Here is a 23,094-nt window from a genome sequence, read left to right as displayed (position 1 = left end):
GGATTAAAAAGGGAGGGAACAAAATAAAATGATGGTGGGTATACCTGTTAAATGGATGACAGCTATGAAAGTATTCACTGACAGAAAAAGGATCTAAATGGTTTACATTTTTAATATTGTGTCTGTAATGTGTAGCTCTATTCTAATTTTTGAAAGAGGAAGTTTTTACATTTCAGTTTACTGTGTGTAAGTTTCAGTAGGTTAAAAGTCATTTTACTGAAGATTGTAGTGTGTAACATATTGCCACTAGATATTTCTAAAGCAAGGCTGAATGCTTTCTTGGGGTGGATGTACTAAGTCAAACTGTGGTTTCATTCTGGAATTGGTCTTAAGTAGGGGGGAGTGAGAAGAGGGAAGGTGGGTTGTCTTCCTCATTGCAAGCAAAATTAACCCAAGAAAAGCAGTGTTGGAAAACTGTTCATTGTGTACTCACACAATGACACAAAGAGGATGGGAGCAAGAAAAGGGGATGTGGAAGCATCTGATTGTTGTAATCTGGGCTATACAAGAAGTCAAACTGCATTGTAAGGGGTTATTTCTGGCCTTCTGTTTTGAAAGCAGACTACTTTAAACTTTAAGGGTGTTAGACTTTAAAATAAACTGCCACACTTCTACTTTAAGAGAAAAAAATCAAAGTGCAAGTTAAATGATTGGGTGTGCAGTTTCTTTCTCTTCCTCTTTATCAGGGTGTTCACATTTTCAAAATGTTTATCATTTCAGCACTGTTCAATTTCACTTATCTGGTTTTCTAATTTATTTGGTGGGTAATTTTTAGGTTTAATGTGACTCTGAATTATTCCCTTATAGGCAAGCAAGATATTGTGCTGTTATCCAGTTGTCATAGTTGATTTCACTCTACAAATCTTCAAGATTCCTACTGGAGTGAAAGGTAAGTTGTGGTTTATTTTTTTTAGATCAGAAGATTCATTGTATGAATTTACTAAATAGGCAGCCTTTTGTGTTCTGTTTCAACTTCTCATTTACGTTAGCTATTGATGTGATAAATTTACATGGCTTGAGTTGTCAGTTTCGTGGTATTATATAGAAAAGAACATCTAGATGATACAGCAAATATTTTGACTTCTACTTAAGAACTTTGTGGTGTGCACTCTTCTGTGAAGGTAATTTTACTGGTAACTTATTTTCTCCATAGACTTCACCTTGTCTTTGAGAACTTTGTAAAGATTTACAGACTAAGTGAAGGTCATATCAGCAGAATATTGATTAATTACTATTGGGTAATCCAAAAAGAACTGTTCTGTTTGGCTAGTGAAATGAGGAGAGTATGTTCCATGTATAGTGTGAGATTATAGACTTACGTGTACTGCAGGTGGGACAGCTCAGCAAGAATACAGGTTTACTTATTTTAATAAACTTAGGGGGGAAAAGGTTTTTTTTGCTGTAGTGTCTGATGTCTTAGAGGCACTACACAAACACTGCATTACAACAACTCTGAGTTGGTGTTGTAAAAGAGAATGTTGGATGCCAACCCTTTGCTGTGCACATCACAGCCACCTTTGATGGCATAATGTTTCATGACTGCACTAAAGTATGGGGTGCTTTCAAGGCTTGACTTCAGTGAAGTTGGCCTCTTGAGTAAAAAATAATTCTCTGCATATTCTCAAAAACAGGTAGTAGTATTTTGCTTATGTGTTTCTTTGATTGGATTTTTTTTTTCTAAATGAGATAAGGTACTACTGTCGTTCATCTCTGTAGTGCTTTTATTAATAGTAGCATGGCTCATCAGAGAGTTCTTGTGAAGAATTGCAGGAAGAGCCTCTTAAAACTGGTGACTTGTCAGTGTCTAGGGGGTTAACTGGGTGTTTTACTTGCTATTGTATCTACCACGGGACTCATATTTGTCTGTATCTTGGTTTCTCCTCTCTGTATTCTTTCTGAAGGGTGTGATAAAGCCTGTCTTTTATCTTACCTTGCTGTTAGTCAGTCATGCAGCCTGTGTGCTCTGTAAGGTCATTGTTAGAAGATCTTGCCATTGAGTAGTAAAATAGGGTTAGCTAAGGACAGTTTAAAGAGAACTGTGGATTGCCATGCTCCTCTAGGCTTAAATCTTCCTTTTTACTTCTAACATTGTCTGTGTGGTTTTCTGTTTGCTAAGCAGTAGTTCTGGAAAACTGTTTCATAGGAAAAGATGCTCAGTAACCAGAAAATAAAAATAGACTGAAAACCCCCACAGGCTCTCTGAAAGATCAGTTTCATCTTAAATTGCTTGCACTGATGACAAAGCAGAGTTTAACCAAATATTTATTGTTGAAATTACTCTCTAAATAGTAGTGTTGTACAGCTAAATGTAACACCAGATTTTACTGTAATTTGCTGCTATCCCCTTACTGTGGGTAGAGAAGTATAGACTATAACTGTGGTATTCTTTATAGTGGCCTGGATAAGAATTTGACTACAACATTTCAAGAACACAGAATGTTATTAAGAGTATGAAAAGCTTCAGTATGTATTTAAAAGGCATGATGTGCTCTCCTACCGCACTGGAAAATTAGAACAGCTTTTTCTAATTTGAAATACTCAGTTATCCTGTATATGGGATTTAAAATATATATTCTTAATTCAAGTTTTTTAATTCATACTAGGCAGATCTTTGAATTCTACTGATTCAGCATGTATCCTCCTACTTTTGAAAATCAAACCAAAATTAAAATCTGGTGATAAAAATGTGCTTGGGTTTCACATTTGTTGAAACACTTTTATTGCTTCCAGTTAATCACAAAAGCAGGGATTCATCAATTAAAGTATGTCAGAATATACAAGGTCTGTCTTGCAAACTTCTTTGAACATTTCAGTTTTGGATCTGAAACTTTCAATTTCTAAACACAGTGTTTTGTACTTTGTAGACATTATTTGTAAACAATCTGTTTGCTGTTTCCTCAGCTGAAAGAAGCTGTTTTATCCCATTTGGCATCTCCTTTTGAAGTTGTACTTAAAAGTTGTGTTTAAATAATACTGTAACTGCTGCTGTTTCATCATCAAGCAATTAAAGAAGTATGCCCTGCATATCCTTGATCTCCTCATAGAGAACTGAATCCTTTTTCCCTGTATGGCTTTTTTGGTACTTTTCCTGGTAGGGCATTTCATTATTTGACCACGAGTCTGAAATAAACTCAGTGTCTGGGAGGGAAGGAGGTGGAGGGAGGGTGGACAGAGTGGGGAACCCACAACCAGAACCAGAGAAGGCTGTAGCATTAATTTTTAAGTCCATGTGTCGTCTTGTGGCTGCCTTTTCCCCTCTGTAGACGACATTTGTGAAAGATTATCATATATTGTGGTTAGAGGCAGCTGCTTGAAACAAGGCTGGGATTGCTATGTATCAGTGTTACTGCTCCTTCTTTACAAATCCCAGGTCCAAGTGACTTTAGTATTAAACTAAACTGTTTTGGACCGCTAATTATCTCATTAGTTAACTTAAGCTGTTGGGTATTTGGCCTCACACACTTTCCTAGTATGCTTTCTTGACTCTGTGTGTGTGCTTGAGAGTATATATTACAGAGAGCAATTAATGCTTAATGAAATTTATGCACTCAGTTGTTTTTTTTTTTTTCGTTCCCCACTACTCCCTGCTACCCTTGTATTTGCTCACACCAAGACCATTGTATTTCCAAGCATGTTGAATTTTTTTTTTCATTCTGAAGGGTAAGACGTTTCTGAAGGCTGAATAGTCTCCAGATTTGGTAAGGTGAAACATGTAGCATATTAAAACATTATAGGATTTTGCCACTTCTGGATTTTGTCCCAGAGACATTTCAGAAAGTAAAGATGCTATTTAAGTGTCATGGCATAACTGCAGAATAATGACTTAGTCTTGAGGCTGAATAGTTGAGTGTTTTTTGGGGAAAAGTTTACACTGTTACCATCACGTTATTCTTGTACTGTAGAAGAAATTAAACTATGTAAAAGTGACGTTAGGAACACTGCAACCCTATGTTGTAGGTGAGAAAATTCTTGGAGGAAAGGTGTCTTTTCCATAGAAATGCTCAGTTGCAGGAATTCTAGGTTTGAAAACTTAACCCAGAGTCAAAATGAAATTGTGCTACAGAACAGTGTTCTGACTTGGGGAGAGTAGCAGGGTGATGTGGTCAATCTAGTGAATCTAGTAAAAAAAAACACATATAACATTGCTGTCCCCTTCATATTCCCTCCTATGCCCACTGGTTTTAGCAAATTTAGTAAAAGGTAAATGACTTTACATTCTGCTTTCATCCTTAGACCATTACAAAGTCTGTACCATATAAAGACCAGTACCATCCAAAGACCATTGCAAAATCCAAACAGATTATTTGCAGTCTTGACTAGAGACCAGGTATTAAATGTGAGACAGTTACCACTGAAGGAGGAGTTTGTACGATTTTAGCCCCGTTATGAAAAGATGACTAGAAGTTGCTTTAGTTCTTGTTTCTTCTGTATTCTGGACTTTTGTTCCTTTTGTTTCAAAAAGCATAATGAAGCTCTATAAAAACACCCACACATTAGCACATATTTTGCCTGAGCTGGTTTGTTTGAAAAATCTAAGAAATCTAACTCTGTATCTTAAGCAATTGTAAGACTTGATATACTGGGCTAAGAATTAAGAGTTTTATTTACTGCTTGCAATTGGATTTTTAAAGGCTAATGTGAGAAAGGCAAAATATGTTCCCAGTATATTGGGAGCAAGTTTGCTTCAACCATTTTTTCGCCTTAATGAAAGTGTGGCTTCTTTGCATTTTTCAGATCTTCTGCTCAGTTTCCCTGATTTTTGATTAAAAAAAAAAATTATTTAGTTGTATTCCAAGGCAACACCTAGTATGAAACTGGTTGGCTTACTATAAAATTACTCAGTGGTGGTGCATCGTGCCTTGGATAAAAGGCAAAGCATGTGCTGTATGTAGCACATTAACACTTTGGAATGGGACCAGATGAAAACAGTGTTCATTGGGTGAACTGTTTAGTCACTGTCATGAGCCCTGATTTTCTGTCTTAAAACATCTTGTCTCCATAAACTGTTGAATGATGTGGGAAGATTAATTTGCCTGGTGGAGTCACTTGCAAAAAAGGAGAGGCAAAAGGGCTAGTGTGTTGTGGTCCACATGTTAAGCCTGTTGAAGTCAAAATCAACCTGCTTCATTCTTTTACTGCTGGATGACCTTTGCTTGCTCCTAAAGGATACTCATTTAGAAAAGAGTCTGTGGATCCTTCCTGTTCAGAAGCTCACAAGGGTCTTGTTTGGGTCTACTCATATTTAAAGTCAGATTTTCTTTAATGATTTTGGTTAAATGCTTTAAGACTTGAAGTAGTAATGCTACAGAGATTTTTCTGCAAGTGTTATTTTTAAAATTCTGAGTGGGTTTTCATGTTGTATTATTCCCAAGGTTAACACGGTATGTGACTCTTGCTAGAAGACTCGGTATGTAAGCAGTTAAACTAACAGCTCAAGACACAACAAGTGATTTTATGTTCTGTGTCTATTTTTAGCTCTTTGATTATATCAAGAAGGTGAAAGCATAAGTGCTTATTTCGGGAAAAATGTGGTTTTTCTCTGCTAGTTCATTTTGGGTGTTTGATTTTTTTTTTTTTTTTGCCTGCCTGTCTAATGCTTTGTTTCAGGTAACTCAGGCAATATGTTTATGTGCCCTGGTAAACTGATCATGAAGGTAGCAACTCAAATTAAAGGAAAATAAAGTTAATATTATCAGAGTTCTCATTTAATGTAACTCTATTAATTGATTAATTAAAATTAATTAAAAGTGGTTTCTATAGCTTGTCAAATCTTACTTGTTCTTTTATCATACTCCAGTTCTTCAGTAAAAAAATGGAATCAAGATGATCCCTCTGTTTTTGAGAAACAAAATTGTGTGGGTTTTTTTTATGGGTATGGAATTTTTCATTTCTTTCAGAGAAGAGCAGCTTCTCTGAAAGCAGGTTATGCCTCCCACCAGTTTGTTGTAACCAGTCACTTAGCTCCAGTTATTGGCGCTATATGTGATTGTGGGCAGACTCTGTTATAGCAGTGAGGCATCCTAAAGGAGATCTAGGGAGGAAATTCCCCAATTTAGTGTTCCCATTAGAAAACTCCAAACCATGTGCTGCTCACTTACTTCCCCCCCTGCCCCTTTTCCCCTTTGGTTGGATAGAGAGGGGAATTAGAAGTACAAAAGGTAGAGATTGTGGGTTTAGGTAAGAGCAATTTACTGGAAATAGCAATGAAATAAGAAAAGGAGCAGTAAGAGCAAGAATATTAATAACAGTGTAGGAGGGGGGTGAATTCACATGTGAGTGCTCCCCACGCAGGGCCTGGTGAATACCTGACTGCACTACCACACTGCACGATGCAGAAGGGACTCCTTCCCCTGTCCCCAGAAAATGATGTGAGGTGATATAGAAAAATCTTTGACTCTTGGCCAGGCCCCCTCTTGGCTACTGTAAAAATGAACCGTGTCTTTGCTTGAACTTTGAACCATTATCCTCCCCATAGTCTATATCATTCATATCATGCACAAATCCTAGATCTACATGTACATATATATATGTACATGTAGATAGACATGTACATATACATGTAAGCATAGGTATAATTTCAATAGTTCAATAGAAATTTCAATAATTTCCCTCCAAAATGTCCAGTGAGTTAATTTGGCCCATGACTTTGGGCTCTGTACATCCTAGATGTTTTCCAGGGCAGGAGTGCTGCCAGGTGGTTGTGAGCTACATCAGGAGCCTCATGTATCTGGAGCAGACCATATTCATTGCCCATGGCAGATATGGCATACAGTGGCAGTGCCATTCAGCAGCCAGTGATATAAAATCAACATTACAGACTGTTCTCACCCAAAAATCAAATCCCTTTGAGGGTACTCATTGTGTTTCCCCATCCCTCTGCATTACTCAGCAACTGCTTGAACAAAAACAGTCACACAGACAGGTTTGCCTTTGCTTTAGACAGGACCAGTCCAAACTGATAGTCCTCAAATGCACCACGGAGACTTCATCCCCTTCTACGGTAGGTGGGGATTTTGGTTGGGCAGGACCAGCTTGATTGCTGGAGCCTCTGGAGTTAACTAAACCAGGCAGCCTTTGCTAAGTGTGAATTCTGGTGTTCGAAGGCCCCATCACCCACTGTTTTCAATGTGGTTTCCAGCAGTCCGTTGTTCTGTTTAATTTTCCCAGAGGCTGGCACATGATTGGGAATAGGGTACACCCACTCAGTCCTGTGCTCTCTGGCCCAGGTGTCTGTCAGAGTAGCTCTGAAATGAGTCCTGTTGTTGGACTCAGTTCTCTCAGGGGTGCCATGTTGCCACAGGACAAGGCCCAAGATGGTGTTTTGGGCAGTAGCATCAGGCACAGGGTATGTATCCAGCCATCCAGGGGTTGTTTCCACCATTGTAAGCATGTAGCACTTGCCTTGGTGGGTTTTCAGCAGTGTGATGCAGTCCATGTGCAGGGCCTCCCCATATTTCTATTTCAGCCATAGTCTACCACACTACAGAGGCCTTTCCTGCTTGGCCTGCTTGGTCACAGCCCATGTTTCACAGTTATGGATAACTTGGGACATAGTGTCCATAGTCAAGTCCACCCCTCAGTCACAAGCCCCTCTGTGTGTTGCATTGCTTCCCTGATGATGTGAGGCATAATGAGCCCCCCAAGCCAGAAATTACTAACCTTTATGTTGCCAGTCCATATCCACTTGAGACACTTCAGTCTTGGCAGCTTCATCTACCTATCCATTGTTGCAGTGCTCTTTGGTAGCCCAGCTCTCGGGTATTTGTGCATCTATGTGACATACTTTTATGGCCAACTTCTTCACCTAGGCAGTGATGTCTTGCTGCATTTCAGCAGCCCAGATGTGTTTCCCTCTGTGCTGCCAGTTGACCTTTTTCCATCATTTGCTGCCGTCCATGAGTCAGTGTAGAGGTACAGCACTGGCCATTTCTCTTTCAGCAGTATCTAAAGCCTGCTGGGTGGCTTTCAGCTCTGCTCTATGGCTTGATCCACCTTGTACCTCAATAGCTTCTACCAGCTCATTGTGTAGGATTTCATATGGCAGCTGTCCATTTTCAGAGTGTGTGGCAGGAACTGTCAGTAAAGAGTGTATTGCTTTTCATTTTGTGGTGGTTGATTATATGATAGGGCCTCTTCAACATGTGGTACCTTCTCCTTTGATGATGGTAGTCTGAAAGTTTTACCTTCATGCCAGTTCTTGCTGACTTCTAAGATCCCTGGGTGATTGGGGTTTCCTTTTTGAGCTTGCTGTGTCATCAACACAACCTGTTCCCTTTGAACATCCAGCCCAGTATTGGCAGTTGGGGTGCCAGAAGAAGATATGCTTCAGTGCCAGCCCCTTCTGAGACAGCTCAAGCTCCTTCATAAGCTGCTGGTATACCAGTTGAGGTGTAACAGGCCTGGGATCCTTTGCATCTCTGACTGCAGAAATCACAGGCTTATCTTTTGAGTCTCCCTGGGTGCTTTTTGCCAGAGACTTCAGAAAGGACCTTTTTTTCTGGCTGCAGTGTAAAGCACATTTTTCACATCTTGTCCTTTCCTGACTGACCCAAAGGCTGCTGCATGAACAGTCTCCTGTTTAATTTGTTCAAAAGCTTCTTGTTGTTCAGAACCCCACTTGAAATCATTCTTTTTCTGAGTCACTTAATTGAGAGGATTTATGATCTGACTGTAATCTGGAATGTGCATCCTCCAAAAACCCACAGTGCCTAGGAAAGCTTGTGTTTCCTTCTTGCTGCTTGGTGGGGACATGGCTACTATTTTGTTGACCACATCCACTGGAATCTGACAATGTCCATCTATCTCGTTTACTCTTAAAAACTACTTTCTCAGATGCTTCAGGTATAATATTATTTTAGGTAAAGTACCTAACAGGTACTTGAAAAGCTGTGTGGAAATTCTCTTACTGATGTTTTTGGATGTTGCCAAGGCTCTCTTTCATGACAGGACAGTTTGCTTGGTTTTAATCCAGAAACAAAGTTGGAAAGTTTTTGCAGTGTATATGTCTTTAATAAAACTAGAGAGAAACAAAATCATAGAATAGCGAGTTTGTCATCTGTCAAAGCAGAGCTTCATGAATTTTAAATATTCTTATTAGAACAACAAGATTCTGCTATAATGGGAATTCCACCTGTATCATTTTCCTAGTTGTTTGCTATTACTAGGGTATTAGCACTTTTTTATAAAAGACAATTCTGCCATTAGATTTTTTACAAGCCTAAAGTTACAATTATTTCCATTTTTCAGTAACATAAAGTAAAATTACAGGATCTTTTCTTTAACATATGTTTGCAGAGCATGATTAGCCTGAAATAATATGTAAATTATGATAGCATAGAGGGAAAATGTACCACTGTGTAGGAGTGAATTGGAATTGGGGATACTTGGGATGTTTCTGACTATGATTCATTATGTCTGTGTCTGGTTTGGAGAGCTTTGAGTGTGGCTTTTGTACCTTTGATCATGTCTATCTTATATATGCAAACATTTGAACAGCAAATTCAGTCACTAACTAGATAGTAATTATTTTTTCTTCAGTACTAATTTTGAGCTAATTGAAGTAGTGATGTCAGTGGGCAGCTCTGTGTCCATGGATCATGCTTTTGAACTATTTGCTCCTATTGTGGAACTTTTAGAAAGAGGAATGCACTTAGGAGGCTGAGTATCTCTAGTCTGTATGGAGGTTGTGTTAAGCGACAGAAGTTGGGTTTTCATTTTCAGCAGTAGACGTACTGTTGCATGGTTTTTTCCTCTCTCCTCCAGTTTACGCTCTAAAGGTCTGGTTCACAGTATTCTCTTCCCTTCATCCTTTCAGCTCCAAACAAGCCCTTTGTAACCTCTTTTCCCCACTTGATTTTCTTCTGTTCTTTTTTGCTTTCCCCTTGAATTAAAGTAAACACTGCTGTTGTTTACAAAGTTCTGTGCTGCTGAAGAACTGAAGATGGCTTTCGCTCTGCTAGTCATGACTAAAGAAACATTTTTAGTGAGTTGAGAGTGGTCTGATGGTTACATGCTGTGAAGTTATGCAAAACTTTTTGTCTCTGATGTGAGCAGTAAAATGTTACTTGATCCACAGCTGTATTTTTAAAATGCAACACTATTTTAGTATGGAAGGCTTCTTGTTGGTTTATGTGAAAGTGATCACATTCAGGGCTTTAGCTGGAATTGAAGCAGTCACCTCAGAATTCTTTCATTAAAAATAGGCAACATAACTATTGCTACAATGAGATAATTTAATACAGGCCTTACATCAACATGATTATAATATAAAGATTCTTATGTGGAATCAAGCTAAGTCTAATGTGCTCCCATATTCAGCCAGTGCTTCTGACCTTTTCTTCTGAAAACAGCTGTTGATTCTTTCACCCCCCTAGACTAAAGGAGATGCCTGGTAGGCTATTAAGGTGTATCTTCCTTTGCATGGAAAACCTTTCAGTTTTCTGACCTGTCTTTGTACTTGAAAAGCTCTGCCATAGGCTACACTTACTTATCAATAGTATGCATCAATTCACATGACAGAACTGTCTTTGCGGATACCCTAAGGCTGGTCATTCTGCAAAGGGCTTGAATAGTCTGCAGGAGTTTTACGAATAACTCAGTGCTTTTCAGCCAGGAGAGTGTACTACTGTATTCAGTTTTGAAGTTTTTTCCACTGATTTGTTTGTAGTTACTGTTTGGAATGTTTTACACTTTGTTGTATTGCTGCTCTTCTTCATAGCACACTTGCAAATTTTAGCGTGGACGTTTTGAAGACTACTGTATTCAGTTTTGAAGTTTTTTCCACTGATTTGTTTGTAGTTACTGTTTGGAATGTTTTACGCTTTGTTGTATTGCTGCTCTTCAAAACACACTTGCAAATTTTAGCGTGGAAGTTTTGAAGGACTGAACAGAAATATCAAATTCTTCAAACTCTTAGCTTGCTGTTACACAGGGAGAAGTGGTAACAAGGGAAAAGTCTCTGCATGTAGAGTGCATAGTTACAGGGATCCTGGGCTTTGACTTCTACTAACTTTCCATTTCTGATTGTTAAAGAGGGCTTAACTTTTGTGGTGAGAACTATGAGAAAAGGAGGAATCTAAAGTAGCCTTTTTTTTTCCCTTGGGTCACCTACTTTTTTGTTCTGCAGTCTTTTGTACCCTGGTAGGATAAGTTGTACTTATTTCACTTAATGAGTTAATGCCTGTAGTGTTTTTCTCTCAGAGCTGGTGGGGCTTTGTGGCTGTTTTTCGAGCTTCCTAGTGCAAGTGGTGATACTGAAAGGTCTGACTTGGAGCTACGTACTGAATAGCATCAAGTAGAGAAAGTGAGAAGTAATCAGGCTTGCAATCTGAAGTAAAGCAGCATTGCTGCAGGTTTGTGCTCGCAAGACATTTGAGGCAGTGTAGCAATGTGTAATCAGTAAAATATTGATTTGTTTCCTTAAATAGTTATTTCCTCTTAATATTGTGACATTTTGACTTAAACATTTAACTTGGTCTATAAAGCTAAAATATTTCTAAAATATCTTCACTGATTGTTGTTGATGTTGACTTAATACTCCTGTTTTTCTTCAACAGTATTTAATTAGAGGAATTAATCTCTTCTGATTTTGATACTGTCATTGCCTACAGTAATACCGTATTTTTAAACTGACTTCTCAGTTGAATAAGTTCTTGCATCAAAATGGTTAGTTGTAGTGATTTTCCAGAGTCATTACTAGCAGTTCACACAGGGGAGGATGCTGAAATAAAGCAGTAGGTAGGCATCTGGAAAATAACTTTTTGAGAGGAATTTAATGTGAAGAAAATTATGATTCTTTTATCCTCAAAATGTAGAGAGGGATGCATTAAGAGATTTCTGAATGTTTTATAATTGTTTTCTTTTTGGTGGTCTTGTGACTGCATTACCTCTGTTTGCTCTGTAGCTTACATAAGCTGAGGAGACCAGAGTGTTGTTAAGTGTGAGGTATCTCCTTACCTTTCAGAAGAGTTTGAGATTCCATTGAAAGTTCTAAATCAGATCTGGCAAATTCCCGTAATAAGATGTCAAAGACCCTTGACTTCCTTCTGTTCCCCACAGAGTCTGAAAAATACCGTAACTTGATTTATATTTTTATTTTCTACCAAGTTAAGAAAATTAAGCAGCCTAAGTTCTACAAAGCCAGCAACCAAACTTGTTTGATGTATTTTGTGTTAGATACTTGTAACATAGCTTACTGAACTTGTTATGTTCTTCAAAAGAATATATATGGAATTTGGTATAGTCAGTTCCCTGACTGGGTGACACCAAAGTGCTTTATATATTGTTTACATCTGAAGATATTTCTGTCTAAGCCATCATTGCATTTTGAAACTGTCCATTAGTGTGCAGATTGGAAGTAGATGGACTACCCAGCTGTGAGTAAAGGTTATCATTTGATTTAGGGCATGATACTTCTGTTTCCATGTACAACTGATGTGTTCTTTGCTTCCAGGCCTAAGAGGTGACTATGCCCAGTAAACTGCCACAAATTCTCTGTCTCTGTGACAGGACTATAAAGATGTAGTCCTGTAACTATAGGATGTTATGAGTTATTTGTAATCTGAGGAATTGTTGCTGCTGAAGTTTTGTGTTAGGGTACATTCATAACTAGTGTAAGCAGACTCAGTTTGAATACTTGCAAAACCAGCATGAATATTTGACCAAAATTGTCAAACTAGCAATTCAGGAGACAGAGTTGGGTTTTTTCAATCTACATCATCTTCTTTGCATTATACACCTGCAGCAGCACAGCTTTGCAGCTCTGTCTCTGCTTTTATGGTCACCTAACTATTGACATGTTTGAGTTGCAGATTCTTTGGGTTAAAAGCACAAATTAGTTTGCTTTCTGAACATGTAATGGTGGTGGATGGGGAGGAGATGGAAGAAACCCAGGATGCAAACTCATAAGGTCCTGCAAGATGAATAAACTGGATTTAGAGATCCCACCTATCTAATATCCATTGAAATTATCTTACCTTGCTAGATTTTCTTCTGCTAACTTATTTCAAAATATTTTTAATAATGATAATACTGTGGTAAAAGCAAGAGATGAGCAGTAGAATTTTTAGGTAACAATAAATTTTCATGTATTTGAAATATTGTTCTACTCATGTTCTTTCTCAGTTTTCCTCTTTTCATGCTCTTATGCTCCACTATACAATATTCAGTAATAGTTAGAAGTAGTAATATGGGAATAATGGCTTTAAATTGAAAGAGGACAGGCATAGCTTAGATGTTAGGAAGAAGTTTTTATTGTGAGTATGATGAGGCACTGGAACTGGTGGCTGTTGCCCAAGGATGTTATGCATGTCCCATCCCTAGAAATGTTCAGGGCCAGGCTGGATGAGGCGCTGAGTGGCCTGGTCTAGTGGGAGGTATCCCTGCCCACGGCAGGGGTTTGAAACTAGCTTTTAGGTCCCTTCCAACCCAAATAATTCTGTGCATACTGGAATACTAGCCTCTCAAAGCTAGTGATAACAAATATGTTATTGACCTTCTTGTAATCATCCTCAGCATTCATTTCAGGTTTACCTGAAACCATCAGATCTTTCCATATTTAAAACTGAGCAGTGGAAGAACTTATGAGGCACGGTCTTCCATGACTTTTTCATGCTCTCCTTTATAACAAAATAACAGCTTTTTTCCCATCACTTATAAATGTTTGTTCTGTCAGTACCTCTTTTCTTTGTTTTCTTATATTATTCCCTGAGTATTCTTGATGCAGAACCATCCAAATTATCACTAGATAAGTATTTATTTTGTGTGGTTGATAGGTGCTGACAGTAAAGCTAGTAAGGCAAATAAAATAGGTTTACTTATAGATTTATACTAGACACTCTTCACTAATTGGGATTTCTTTCCTACCAAACTGGCTTTACATGTTCTGTATAAATTAAGTATTTTTGAGACCTCTGGACCATTGCTAAATTTAGTTCAAATTGACCATTGAACTTAAACATTACTAAAGAAGAATAACAAACAGATGAACAGGCAGTATGATTGCATAGATCTTATTTCTGTAGGAAACCAGGCCAACAACTATAATGTTTCAAACAGCATTCTTGTTGGACTTCAATATAATCTTTTCCAACCTGTTCCTAACACGTGGTGATGGTTGATATTTCTTGTTCTCAGTTTGATTAAGTTAATAGCTGGTTTTCTGAAATCTTTAGCCCTTTTGCCTGCTTTTTTACTTTAAAGAATGCTTAATACTTCTGGTAAAAGCGAATGTTTGTAGACTGCCTTTTGCTATCAGGCAAAGTTTTGCTGCTATATAAGCTCTGTTGTTCATTGGATCTTATAATTGTTCGGGTTGGAAAAGACCTTTCAGATAATTAAATCCAACTGTTAGGTTAACACTGCCAAATCCACCAGTAAATCATGTCCTCAAGCACCACATCTCCAGGTCTTTTAAATACTTCCAGAGATGGTGACAACCACGTCCCTGGGCAGCCTGTTTCAGTGTCTGGCCATCCTTTCAGCGAAGAGATTATCCCTTCTATCCAATCTAAACCTCCCCTGGTGCAACCTGTTTTATTTGTTGTTACTTGGGAAGCAGGCACTCATCTTGCTTGCAACCTCTGTTCCAAAAACCATGTCAACTGTTTTCCTATATCCTCTCTAAGTTTTATGTTCATGCTGTTGAATATAATTTAGCAACTGAAGTCTCTGACAGCTTGTTATGAGTGAAAGGTCTTATTTCCTCCTTTTTTGCAAATAGGAAAAGATGCTAACTAGCAGAAGGATGTTGCAAGTTAGGGAAAATACAGTTGTGATTGTTATCTTATTAACACTTAAGTAATTTGCTGGGTATCTTTTGTTACTTGGAAACTCAACTTTGTTAGACCTAAATGACAACTTGTTTCTTCTTTGAAATCCTTATTATGAAAGTAAGAATTTTCTTAAGTGTATTAAGATTATTTTTGACACAGTGTTTTAATGTTGTATCAGTATTATCAGTATCTTCTTCACATTGTTTTTGCAACAGATCTATTGAATATATTGTTAGCTACCTTTAGTTTTTCCTTAATGAGGAGTCTTTTGAAATTCTAGCCTTAGTTTTTCTAGTATTTTACAAGTATCATTCGTAGTAGTATACTAAATAAATTATTGAACTTTGCCATGCTACAGTAATGAAGTAAGCTTGAGAGTCTCAGCCCTGTACTGTTGTCTGTTATTTGGTTCCCTGATCCATAAATTTCCTTTTCTACTACTTTGGCCTTTTTAAGCAACAGAAGCTATCCCTTAACTTATATATATCCAGGTTTCTAATTTAAACTTTCTGGCTGAAAAGTTGTAGCAAACTTCCCTACTCCTCATTTTAAGCAAGGGCATGCCATGATTCAAGTGTAAAACCCGTTATCCTTCGCAGGTGTTCCCTTGATGTTTCTGCCCAGGAGAGAAGCTACTAGCACAGCACGCTATGGAGTGAGCCCAGCAAGAACTGGGACCATGTCCACCAACAAATCCAGCCCTACAACATGCTTTGAAGTGTCTCATGGGTAACATGAGGCAGAGACTCTCTTAGATTCCAAAACTTGTCCTGGTGATTGTCATCTGAGTTATTAAGAAAATACAGAATATGCTCAATCAAATGAACCTGAGTATTCCAGTCAGAGAATTAAATGAGCTTCTTTTAAATGTGAAAGGCGTGCTGTTTCTTCTTCTCTGGCCTTAAGCATGTGGGAAAGAAGATCATTTCTAAGCAAAGGGAAAAGGAAATTATCTCATATTTATTAAATCCTTTTCCTATCAGGAAGTATGCATCAGGATTATATGCTTGGCAAGCAAGAGTACATATTTTGGCACATTTTTCTCTTTGTAACTTTAATAGCCTGCCAGCATTGCAGGCAGCACTAGCAGCAGTCTGTGTCCCAGACAGTTTTGATTATAAATCCCAGTCTCTGCAGCAGGGCAGAGAGCTCTGTGGGGATGGGTACTGTTTGGTCTCCTTGGCTCCTTTTCCTTCCCAAATGCACTGGGAAAAGAGAGGGTAGGGGATAGGTGGAGAAGGCTAGATGATGGTCGTGCTTCTGGTAACTCCCTCTGTATCCTAGTTAAGTATCCTGTGAATAAATATCCTGTGTAAATTTGAGGAGAGTCCAGGCTTGTTGTGATGGAGCCAATGGTCTGCAATCTAATTGTATCTGAAAGATCTCCAGTAAACCATTGTTTGAGTGCAACAACCCCCAGAATTACAAATGGCATTGCCCACACAGGCATTCCAGAAATTGTGGACACAGTCTTTTCTTGGTTATCAAATGAAAAGTTAAAGGGTAAATATCTTCTAAAGTTCTGTTGGGGCCAAACATAATGTTGTGAACTTTAATCCTCCATCAGTGCTCAGACCTGTATTGCTAATTTTGCCATTTGAGGTGCCAGTGGCTTCCCCATTTAAACAAGAATGAAGAAAAAAATAGCTGAGCATCATTATGCTTGCTGTGAAGATTTTCTGTGAGAGTGATGGCCATGCTGCTGAAATAACTTACATTTTTAAAATAAATAAAATAAATAAAACTGAATTGTGAAGGGAGGCAAATGAGGAAGAGTAGATGCCCTTGTATGGGAAAGATTCTGAGGAAAATGGTGAATGTCCAACTATCCTTTTGTTTTGAAGAAGAATTTAGTACCTTTAGTGCTTGTTTCTTTCAGAAACTCAAAGTGATTACATAAGCATGCTTAATAAGGTAGCTAAAGTGTTACATTAATACAGTTTGAGTGTTATGTCAACTTCTTGTTCTTCCAAGTCATTTGAGTAGAATGAAATTTTATGGGAATGTTCCATCTGCAAATCTGTTTTATCATCATTCTGTGGAATGAATACAGAGAGTAGCAAATAATGGAATTTCATATGTCTTTCCAACTTATGCCTTCAAGCAACTTTTATTGCATTTAAAACTTGTTTTAAAATGAGTGAAGCTTACATATTAAAATCTAGGATATTCCCTTTAATATTGAAATTAATGTTTTTAGTGGCTGGGAGAGAAATGTATAAGGAATATTTTGGCTAATTTTTGGATTGTAAACTGATTTTATGAAGCAATTAAATTACATATTTGGGTTTTGGTTAAGATGGGTTTTTTTCTGGAAATATTTTTTTTAAAGTCAACCAGTTTCTTCTAACACTAAGGAGATTTAAAGTTAGTATTTCAACAAAAAATGGAAGCTTGTCTACTGGCATTCTTTTTAACCTCCTGTAAGCTCTATATTTGGATCTGTTTTTATGGCATGTAAATTTCCTGTCTACGTATTTGGTTGATTAAAATGCCTGACACAAATTGTTGGTGCTCTTAGCTTAGTTTTATTATATCTGTTGGTCTGTGGTTTGATCTCCGATGTAACTTTTTAAGTCTGGAACAAGGAAAGCTGAAGTTACAAAGAGTGAAAGCTTTGGTTACCATGCATATAGAAGCTACTCTTTGTAATGCAAAGGAATTGGTTTAACAAAACAAATTATTTCTTTTTCCTCAAGGGCAAACTGAAGTGCTGCCAATAAAAGGACTCTTGAAATAACTGCAGTTTTCCACAGTTTCCTTGTATCTCCACATGTGAAGTGTTTTGTATCTTTTTAGAATCAAGGTATTGAAGGAGACTTTGTCATGAAGATAAAGAAGGGTTGGTTTTTTTAAATCTAGCATGGAATCTGAAATTGAGTTAATAACATCACAAACATGTCAAAGCTGTTTCCTGAAGATACTTTACAAGACTAGATTTCTCTGTGCAGAGATTCAAGAAGTGGATTCCCAAAGGCAGTACCACAATTGTCAAGACTGGTCTTTACCTCTAGTTATCTATCTTGAGTCAAGGATCTTGTATCTCATTTCTGAGGACTTGGTATTTCACTAGAGAGTGTAACCTTAGGCAAGGAAAGAAAATTATTTAAATTGTTACTATTTGCCTTAATTGTATCATATAGATCATTCCAGGAGTTGGTGTTAATTAGCAGAAAAGTGTTATTGTGATTTCTAAGACTAAGTCTTTACTGTGTGTATAGCATGAAAACAAACAGAAAGGTTTGATTGATTACTTGTTATAATTCCTTTGGCAGCAGTTCTTCATTTAGGAACTTCTGCCACTGTACCCAGTTCTGTATTCAGAACTGTATTCAGTTCTGTACTCTGCTGCTTCAACTTTCTTCACACATCCTACAGAAAGATTGTCTATTGTTGATTTCCATTTGCTGTTTAGGTGGCTTCTCCTTAAACAACATACTTGAAATAGTTCATTTTAGATATCAGCTGGGGAGTCACATATTAAACCAAAATTGTAATGAGCAGTTGTAGCCTTACTAGGTGGTACCTAGTAGAAGAGGGAACATCCTTCTTCCAGGTAGAGAATTGCTGTTCATGCATGCTGTTAGTTAAAAATTAGCTTGGTTAGGAATGGGCACTGCAATGAAAAATTTAATGAAAGAGCATTGTAGACAATTTTTTTGGGGGGGGGGGGGCGCACACCAAATAGGGCTAGATTTAACCTTATGGATACCATAATTTAAAAAATGATGCTATCCTTTCTACCAATTAAATCATGCACTTGTTTGGTATCCCTGAATGAAAGTAACAATACTTACCACTATAATAATGCGCAGAAATAGCTCTTTGAAATTATTACTGAAAATACTTTATGCCTATGACATAATTCTGGCTAAGCTGCAAAGCTCTTAATGACTGACAGATTGTGGAGAATAGTGGAGTACAATTTTTAAACATTTCAAGAATGAGCCTATGGCTGAGAAGTACTGGCAAGTTGTAGATACTGCAGATATCAAGAAGAGTGTTGAAGGGAAATGCAGATGTTATTACAATTGTTTTTATAATATATATGTATGCCCTGAGTCTCTGTAAAATGCAGGTAGCTGATGGCAACAGTTCGGTTAAGTATAGCTGTAAGCAGAGGGACAGCTGTAAAGGGATGAAGAATTTATAGTGTAGCTTTGTAGAGTAATTGCAAGCTTAATGCAAAAGAATGTTTCCTGAGGCACTTCAAGAGGTTCAAGTGAAATAATTCACAGTGAATTTAGCAGTAGCTGAACTAACTTCTTGTTTTGTTTCAGTAGTAGTAGTAGTAGCTAATTCACAGTGAATTTAGCAGTAGCTGGAAAAAAACTTAGACTCTTGTTTTGTTTCAGTAGTAGTAGTAGTAGCAGCAGCCTGCTTTCCTTCTATACCCACCCTCACCCCCCCAAATAATGAAGTTTAACTGAAATGCTTCTTTGAAACCCCTGTGAGGGCTCATAGGAATGATTACACAAAAGTTTGCCAAACAGCTGGGGTTTTATAACCAAAAGTTAATGTTGAGGGCAAAGTCATAGTTTTAATGTTTTTGGAAGGAGGAGGTGTAAACAAAATTTGCCTTTGTTATATGCTTTGCTTAGCAGCTTTTGTCACTGAATTATCTGTAGGTGGGGCTGATAAGGGCAGCAAAACCTCAGTCTAAAACTAAAGGATAAGATTCTCTGGGTGGAGGCTCTGTTTTGTCTGCTTTGGCACAAAGGCTGCAGGAATGGCTGAGGGTGCTAATGCTGAATGTGGTCTGCAGCCCACTCTGCCTCTGCATCCTGCCCTGTCCTGTCCCTGCATTTATGATGGTAGGGAGGGTAAGACAACGTGTTGTTGCAGTAGCTCTCTGTTGCGAAAGGCAGAAGCAAGCTAGAGCAACGCTTAATTCCTGCAGTATCCTTAGCTCTGTTTCTTTTCTGTTTGAAGGTAGTGAGGTTCCTGGGAAGCTGTCAAAGGTTAGTCATTTGGATAGAGAGAAGTCAGGAGTGCAGTAACAGCAGTGAGGCTGGGGTTGTCACTAAACTGTGGAAGAAAGGATGGAAGTTGGAGCTGGTACTGGTGCTGCAGTAAATGAATTTAACTGGAAAAAGCTAGTTTTATTAGTACTCCTGGGAAGCCTTTAATTTGTGCTGCCTTGTCCCCAAACTTTCCAATGAATGGTGTTACTCAGTCACGTGACTGGTGGCTCTTAACAGAATAGACTAAAACTAAATATCAGGTATGCTTAAAAGTGTCTTTGTGATTTGCTTTTGAAAATGCATTCATAATAAGTGATATCATGCATCTTTCTGACAGCTTTTCTTAAAATAAGCTTCCTTTTTATTCTTTGGCTTATCAGGATGGTAGGATAAAGGGTTGAAGGAACCTTGAAAAGCTTTAGTGTTTCAATAATGTGTACAAAACTTAAAGCTAAGGTAATTTGAGAAATGTGGTGCTTGACCTATGATACTGTTCTAGTTTGCTGTTAGAATTGGAGGAACTAGCCAAACCAGTAAATCCACTGTGTAGAAAACAGTATTCCGGAAAAAACCTTCAACAAATCCTTTATAAATCAAATGTGTTACCTACTCTGAAAGTCTTCAGTTTCTCAAAAAAGAGTCAGTGCAGTGTAACCAGTCTTATACTGGAATAAAGATGGTTGCATCATGGCAATAGAAAACCTTTTACTACTAAAGATTTCACTTCTCAAATTTGCTTCTTTCTAATATTTCTGGAGGTATGAAATGTTCACCTTCAAGACAGTTTTCTACTTACAGTACAACCATTTGAAGAGAATTTATCATTCATATTTATTGTACCTGACATATTACTTGCTTGCTAGTCTTGGAGTTGCCCTGACAATGAGTTACGAGATGATCAAATATATCTCATGTAACTTTTAATGCATGTAGTGCCATAGAAGGATATTTCTCAGTTTCTGCAATACACTATGCTTCAAAATGGAACTGAGTATGTATTTATATTGTATTTCAAAGGCAGCCACAGGTTAGAGATATTGACAAGTCAGTCATTTCAAAGTAATGTGCTGTGTGTCCTCGGATGAAACAAGTTTTCCTTGAAAACTTTATTTCTGTGGAGTAACTCTCTCACTGTTATGTGTAGTCAGATGCAAACCATTGTATTATGTCAGTCTGTGCAAATTTTGGAAAGGACATTAGGAGAATCTCTCTTGAGTACAGATTTAGTGACTTCATTTTTTTTTTCCTTATAGCAAGTATTCTTTCAATTTTATTGAAATTTTCAGACATACCCATCATTTTAAATGGACATTGAAATGGACCTGGTTTAATAGTCAGTAGGAAACTAAATAGTTGTTCATATTGGTTAATGCCATCCTAAAGCAACACTGCTGTTAAAGTGTCAGTAAACTTCATTGCCTCATGATTTCCTGCTAAGATTTTTGTTTGCTGGGAATCCAGGAGTTGCAGACTCTTCCTAGAGAGGGAAGCATTGGCAGCAATGAGTGGGACTACTGAGTGCAGTGTGTCCACATGGATTCACTGTTACCTCAGGATGATCCTGAGAGGTCCCTATGGCTAGTGGTGATTTAGATGACCCTGTCTGCCATTGTGATAGCCTGATATTGATAATTAATTTGGAAGGGGACCCTCTTCTAGGCTGCCAGGAGATACATTTACTGTAGTTGTGGGCTATCTGGGACCACACTGTTGCTCAAGGGTAAAAGTTAGCGTCTGTGTAAAAATACATTTGTCTTGTGCTTAAGTCAATAGAGAATATTTGAAAAACACATTAACAGCTCAGCCTTAATTCTGAAACTGAAGACTTCTATGAAAGTGATAAATGGAAGTTTCTGGGAGTTTATAAATAGCTTGTATTAAGTATCTGTATAAGGGTATATGTGAGAGACATTGCCATCCGTGCTTTCTGATAGGAAACAGCTTTTAGACTGGGGAGGTAGCAGTGGCACAAAGTTAAACAGTTAACAAACCAATGATCAAACCACCTTTTTTTTTTAAGAGAAGGCTGATAGCCTAATTTTGTGGATGAGATTGCTGGAGTGGACTTTTGTCTCGCTTTGTTTTGTTTAGAATTTACACTATTAATTGACAAGTGGCAGAATTACATTTTCAGTGCGTGAGTCCCAAATGCGAACATTGCTGAGCTAGAGGTTCTAACCATGGCAGGCTTGGTGTATTTGCTTATTTTGCTGCACTGGTGTGTCTGACCTAATTGGGTCATAAATTCCAGCTTTTGTTCTCAGCCTTTTTTTTGAGGGCTCATCAGACTTTAATACTGATTGCTGCATGAAAAATTGCTTCTCACTGAGTACTCTGGAAAATTCAACAATGGTAACCTTTGGAGCTTGAAAAGGTTTTGAAAGGTATCGGCTTGAGTTAGTTACTCCATTTTTTTTTGGGTATTTGTAGTGCTGCTCTATTGCTTTACTGTTTTGACACCTACAAGTTGAATGGCATAGTGATTTGTAGCTTAGTGGGACAGTAACCATAAGTTTTGCAATACTAATATTTTTGTGCTTATAAAGAAATAGCTCAAAATTTCAAATTTCCATTTAACTGGAAAAAGTTATATTTCATGATACAAAATATTTCTAGAAGCTAAATTAAATTTAAAAATTTAACTAAATTTTAAATTAAATGGGGGAATAGGCATGATGCTCTTCATACTAGTTTTTATGTTTATATTTACTTTCTTAGACAACTCTATATACTGTGGGTTTCTTATGGAAGTCACTTACTAATTTCAGTTGTAAAAACAGTTGCATTCAAATCACATTTGCTTCTGGCAGCCAAAAATTCACTTCAAGACAAGGAATACTTTAGTAACTGCCTAATACATTGGCTCTGTTAATTAACTGGAGTGCCTTGTATTACATGATTGAGTGTCCGTGTGGAGAATTAAATATACTCTGACTCATAAGCAAATCTTGCTGTAATAAGAAAAAAATTATCTATTATTTGTCTGGAAATCTTTTCTGTCAGAGTTAAAGCTGTACCTCATTTCTGTATGTTGTGAGAATTGCAGTGCTGGCTTGGTCAGGTGAATTGCAAAACAAAACGTAATGCAAATCAGAGCATTCCAAATTGTCAGCATATGCAGTACTTCCACAATTTTTCTCTAGATAAATGTGTGAGGCTTTGGCAGACTGTACAGTGATGTCTGCCATGTCTCCCACATAGGTTGCCCTGTAGCATCCTACTGCTGCCAAAAGGATGGGTGGGTGAGGCTTCTGTACCTTGCCAAGGAACTTAATGGCTGATTGCTTGAAGCGAGGCTTCTTTAGTTGGGTCTCTTTTTAAACTTAGTTGTAGATAATTTCTAGGTTTATCTGCATATC

At 37.7% G+C, this 23,094-nt stretch overlaps 1 protein-coding gene across 5 annotated transcripts in view; it reads left to right on the top strand.

Moving 5' to 3' along the window:
- The window catches only part of EPB41L2 (erythrocyte membrane protein band 4.1 like 2), a 103,936-nt gene that overhangs the window by 2,948 nt on the left and 77,894 nt on the right, over positions 1–23,094 (top strand). For all 5 annotated transcript variants that reach the window (XM_041470155.1, XM_041470152.1, XM_041470157.1 and 2 more), the window contains exon 2: positions 808–889. The gene's annotated coding sequence lies outside the window, so the exon portion shown is untranslated. The remainder of the gene's footprint in view (positions 1–807; positions 890–23,094) is intronic.

This window comes from Pyrgilauda ruficollis, unplaced genomic scaffold (genome assembly GCF_017590135.1).
Source record: "Pyrgilauda ruficollis isolate IOZ18807 unplaced genomic scaffold, ASM1759013v1 scaffold24, whole genome shotgun sequence".
Taxonomy (NCBI): Eukaryota; Metazoa; Chordata; class Aves; order Passeriformes; family Passeridae; genus Pyrgilauda; species Pyrgilauda ruficollis.
This window is presented reverse-complemented; position numbering and strand designations above follow the sequence as displayed.